General features: G+C 41.5%; 1 pseudogene; it reads left to right on the forward strand.

The window, feature by feature from the left end:
• Positions 1 to 2,038: 2,038 nt before the first annotated feature.
• The window catches only part of LOC101293388, a 10,304-nt pseudogene continuing 6,342 nt past the window's right edge, over positions 2,039 to 6,000 (forward strand).

A 6,000-nucleotide genomic window follows, 5' to 3' on the forward strand; every position in this document is an offset into this window, starting at 1 on the left:
GTACAGAAAATTACTTAGCCGATTCATCCACCACAAACCATAAGAATCATTCCATCCTTCCACCGATTTTCCCCACACTTGCCGAATCTTTCAAGGTTGTAAAAGTGTGATTTTCTCATGGCTTCTTGTATTATTTTCTGTATAGTTTTGAACTCTATTGTAATATACTTTTCGATTTTGGTTTTATTTATCAATATGGTTTTCAGATTTCTTTGTGATCTTTGATTGTTCTATGTTTTGATTTGTAACTTTTTGAATATATGATGATTTCGTGATTTAGGTTTTGGGGCACTAGCATGTTCTTATGTGTTTTTGATTTCTAATTGATTAATTGTCATGAATTCGTGTATCTAAATCAATCCTTGAGGCTGCCTCGGCCATGGTTGTGCTGAAGGTGCGGTTTCATCTACCATAATAATTTTGGATCGATTCATACGAAAAGTTGTCTTGGTCTCTGTTATTAACTTAGGGCGGATATAATTCTGATAATTTGCATGCTAATAGGATGAGTGACGCCATGCCTTAGATCATGTTTCCGATTGATTCGTGTGCTAAAGTGTTTTCTTGTTTAACCTCTACGCAACGTGTCTTTAAATGAGTTAGCATTCATGTTTAGGATCAAGCGCAAAGATGGTTCTAAATACTTGAGGAGTCTTAACAATTAGATAACCGCAAAGGCTCTAATTAGAATCGGAATTGGTTAGAGTCTAGGATAATTTGAATGCTGCTGCCCGGCCTTGCATGAAGTTGTTATGTGTTCTTGATGGTTTTTTGTGTTATGTGTTGCATGAGTATGTTAATCACTTGTATATAATAATCTTAGGTTTAATTTTCAGTAGGTTATTTGTTAGAATTAATCAATCTTAAACCCCTAATATTTCGATGTATATATGTGAATACTTGTTTATAAATTGTTTGGTTTCTCTTCTTTCGATCGCCCTTTGGTTTCCCCGGCTAGAACGATCCCTACTTGTCCATATTACTACGATTGCAGGGTAATTAAATTGAAGTTGTTTGACCCCGGTTACGCGACATGTCAATTTTTGGCGCCGTTGCCGGGGAAGCCAAGAAGAATCGAAGAAGATGATATATAGTTTTTATTTATTTTTTGGTTTTCGGCTTGTAATTAATTTTGGCCAATTTGTATTTTTAATTTTTGGAAGTTTTGGTTTTGATTTGTGTGCTTGAATGCATGTTGTAATAACTTAGTTTAATTTCTAGGAAGTTTATAGTTTTATGTATGCTTGAGTTTATTGTAGCTTCTAAAGTGAAACATGTAGGGGGAAGCCACTTTTGTTAATCTTAGCTTTAACCCTTCATGTTATCTTATGATCTCATGAGGTTGAGGGCGGATTTGATTAACACTTGTAGACCGGTCTAGTGACCCAAGTTTGTTCTCAACTGAGTAAGGGGCAAGTTATTTTCATAGATATGGTTCTCAGGTTTGTTTAACTGGATCTCAAGGTCATAGACTGATATCTCTTCTCAGTGAAGGGGTCAATTGGGAGTTCGCTCCGTGACCACTAAATGAGTCCTGCCTGGTTCCTGTAGGGGGTTCGCCCTCCGTGTTTCTTAATGACACCGCCTTCTGAAAACACGAAACACGCTCGAACTAGCCAAGAGCTTGGGCCGAAGCATCACCTCACTTTAGACGCTAGAAAACAACTTGGCATATGTGATCTATATTCTTCAAACCAATTTGCATAAAATCAACTAGAAAGAACTAGGTTGTGATCGACGCCATGTATTTGAACATATTGTTGATTTCGATGCTTGAAAGTTGTTCACATACTTGTAGTAATTTTCGATGCTTTGTATGAATGACGATTTGTGTGAAGCTTTGGAGATTTTGTTTGTGTATATTGTCTTGAAACTTCGAGTGTTTATTGTATAAAAATCTGAAGATTTCGTGTCTAACCCTTGTATAACCGATTGTATGATTTTGTAAAGCTTGAAATTATTTTTTTTGTTTTCATTTACGATGATGCTAACTTGATCTTGTTCAAATGTGCCAGATTGGTTTTGCAGGTTCCCATGAATGACCAGTACTGGTACATGGACAAGAGATAGAAAAAACCGATTGAAGCGTGTTGGAGAAGAGTACGATCTTGAGGTTCCATCAACATCTCATCCGAGCTTACAATCAATTTCATTACCAAGTTCACCAAGTTCTTCACCACCGAGTTCACCTTCGTTAATTACTTCTTCTTGTGAATCTTCGCGTTTGGTTCACCAGAATCCTGAGTTTGCAACTTTAGATTTTGATCCTATCACTTCACCAACTCAAGAAGTAAGGATGCCCTCACTTAGAGAAGAGAATGGACAAGTCAATGGAACACAAGGGGCACCAAGGCCGACCAACATCGCCTATCCGGCTGTTGCTCTTCCCAAGCACTTGAAGTATGTATTTCTAGGAGACGAGGACACTTTACCCGTTATTGTGTCTTCATCGTTGAGTGAGCAACAAGAGATCAAGCTAGTTGACGTTTTGAAGAGGAACAAGGCTGCCATAGGTTGGACTTTGGCAGACATCAAGGGAATAAGCCCTACTAAGTGTGTTCATAGGATACTATTAGAGGAAGATACGAAACCAACAAGAGAGGGACAACGAAGACTGCAACCTCCGATGATGAAAGTTGTGAAGGATGGAGGTGATCAAGTTGTTAGATTGTGGAGTGATATACCCGATCTTGGATAGTCAATTGATTTCACCCGTCCAAGTGGTACCAAAGAAGAGTGGAGTCACCGTCGTAGAGAATGAGAAGAACGAGCTTGTACCACAAAGGTTAGTGACGGGGTTTCGGATGTGCATCGACTATCGAAGACTCAATGCAACAACAGGGTTTCGGCCAAGAATTCTATTGCTTTCTTGATGGTTATAGCGGCTACAATCAGATCATGATACACCTGGAAGATCAAGAGAAGACAACGTTCACGAGCCCCTTTGGCATGTTTGCATATAGACGCATACCATTCGGTTTGTGCAATGCGCCAGGTACGTTTCAATGTTGTATGTATTCTATTTTCTCGAATTATATTGAGAATATCATTGAGGTTTTTATGGATGACTTTAGTGTCTATGGTAAAGACTTTGATGCATGTTTGAGGAATTTAGAATTGATTTTAGAACGGTGTGTAGAAACTAACCTTGTACTTAATTGGGAGAAGTGTCATTTCATGGTTAATCAAGGGATAGTTTTGGGACATATTGTTTCGGCAAAGGGAATAGAAGTTGATAAAGCTAAGATCGATATTATGCATCACTTACCCTCACCTTCAACGGTGAGAGTGGTTCGTTCGTTTCTTGGTCATGCATGATTCTATAGGAGGTTCATCAAGGATTTTTCGTTGGTGGCAAAACCACTTACTTCCCTTCTACAAAAGGATGTGTCGTTTGAGTGGACGAAGGAGTGTGAGGATGCGTTTGTGCGACTTAAGGACTTGTTGACGTCAGCACCGATCATGATTCCACCAGATTGGAGCTTGCCATTCGAGCTCATGTGTGACGCCTCGGACTATGCGGTTGGAGCAGTGCTCGGCCAAAGGAGGGAGAAGAAGCCATGCACCATTTACTATGCTTCGCGGACATTGAATGATGCTCAATTGAATTACTCGACTGACATGACCCACCCCGAATTTCATCCTGAAACCCGGAGTAAGTCGTGCGGGGACCACCCCCAAGGAAAATTTACTGAAAAGATTGAGAAAATCTCCCTTGCAGATGGACTACCCTAACTAGAAAATTCCAAATTTCACTCTTAATTCAACACTTCCAAACATCACATAATTATCCTTCAAAAATTTTACACATGATATACAATAATCCCAAAGTATTCAGAGCTACTAAACACAAGCGGAAGCAAGAAAACACGAGTAGGTTGAACAGATTGTAATATCCCACATCGGCCAAACGGAGAAGGGTTATGTGCTGTATATGTACATGCCCACCTCCAATCTAACACGAGGCCTTTTGGTGGCTCAGCGGCTTTGGAGGGGATGGGTACTCCGAGGTTAAGCATGTTGATGCTAGAGCAATCCTAGGATGGGTGACCAACTGGGAAACTGCTCCTGAGCTGCCGGAAACAAAACCGTGAGGGCCGGTGGGCCCAAAGCGAACAATATCGTGTTACGGCGGAATGGGTCCTGGGTTGTGACAAATGGTATCAGAGCCACTCTGCCGTGTGGTGCGAGTGTGCCGACGAGGGCGTCGGACTCCCAAAGGGGGTGGATTGTAATATCCCACATCGGCCAAACGGAGAGGGGTTATGTGCTGTATATGTACATGCCCACCTCCAATCTAACACGAGGCCTTTTGGTGGCTCAGCGGCTTCGGAGGGGATGGGTACTCCGAGGTTAAGCATGTTGATGCTAGAGCAATCCTAGGATGGGTGACCTACTGGGAAGCTGCTCCTGAGCTGCCGGAAACAAAACCGTGAGGGCCGGTGGGCCCAAAGCGAACAATATCGTGTTACGGCGGAATGGGTCCTGGGTTGTGACAGTATCTATCTACATAGTTTGATGTAAGAATAGAATGTTCACTTTTGTGTTATTTAGCGTAGGAGGGTCTCACTCCTTATTTAGCTAAAGAATAGGCTTTCAAAACGAGCAATGAGCATTGCAGGGGGCCAATGCGACATCGAGGAAAGGCCGGTGCACCTCAATTGCTTGAGGAATTGACCGGACGACCTCCAGGAAGTTGGAGTCGTGTTCGGGTGACGTCAATGTCCCCCGGGTCACCACCATGCTTCATGGTGATGCTAGATCTCGAATGTCTTCGTTTTGAGCGGAAGAATGGATGTCCATGAGAATTTCTCAAAATTTGGACCATTATATCTCTTCCAGGTTGACCAATTTGGTCAAACCAAAACCTATATGTGTCGGTGTCCCAAATATCATGTTTGGCGACAACATGGGATTCGATATTCGAATCGTAGTGACATACAGTTCACTAGATTGACTCATGAATTTCTCCAAGATGCGCTTCAGTTCGCATTCATGAGGAGGTATACACAAAAGAATTCTTGTTCATTCTCACAATGTGTTTTCAAATGAAAACCATTAGCATGAATGTCTTTAAAGCTCAACATGGTTCCTTAGAATGTTGTGGATAGTTCCACTATCTGCGAAGCACTCAATGTCTCTATGAGACATAACTACAAGGAGTAGATAGGCGAGTAAATAGTTCTACTTGAACCATTTAGAAGGATTGAAAGAAGCTACGAAAAGCTGCAATCCCGAGAGTGCATAAAATTTTCCGCGCAGAATGACCTTTGCGCACTAAAACAGCCATAACTTATTCGTTAAAATAGATATGGACAAACAGTGAAAAGTTCTGAAAACTAGACTCATAGAGCTTTCCAATGATATAAAGCTCACTGTCTGGTTCGTCCGGAGTTGTTCACAAAGCTCAAACGAAGTTGACTGTCCAGAAGGGACAGATTGCTGTTTTTCGCAGATTTGGCATGTGCGAAGCTGTGAAGTTTGCAGGTGGCGTGTAGGCTTTTGCCTTAGCCAAAAGTGACGTGTGTATGATCAAAACCAAGTCCTTTCGATCGTTCTAAGGTCGTAAACTCCATGACTAGTTAGCAAAAGCTCCCTGACATGAACATAAACTAACTCAGAGGACCTAGAGGATCCGATTATGATGATAATTTTCTAGCTTTGATAAGTCTTCAACGTCTTTTGCAAGACGGAAATTGGTTTAATAGCGTAGGGGGATCCAAAATCAAAAGCTTTCGGTAACTCTAAGTCAGTATGACCAGGCATGTCCGTGGAGGGTCGGTAGTGCGAGGCACACTTAAAACCATTATCTCCTTAATTTCGGACAATTCTAAGACATCACACTGAGCTTGGATGAGCCTAGTTGAACAATTGATGATGAAAAATCCGCTATAGGGTAGAAGACTTAACCAGAAACACGTGGGCGATCCTCCTTGAGGATGCAGTGCCATGAGTCACCTTCAAAGGAAGGGACCAAAATCGGCACAATATGTCATGTTT

Source organism: Fragaria vesca, linkage group LG4, assembly GCF_000184155.1.
Source record: "Fragaria vesca subsp. vesca linkage group LG4, FraVesHawaii_1.0, whole genome shotgun sequence".
In the NCBI taxonomy this organism is placed as follows: Eukaryota; Viridiplantae; Streptophyta; class Magnoliopsida; order Rosales; family Rosaceae; genus Fragaria; species Fragaria vesca.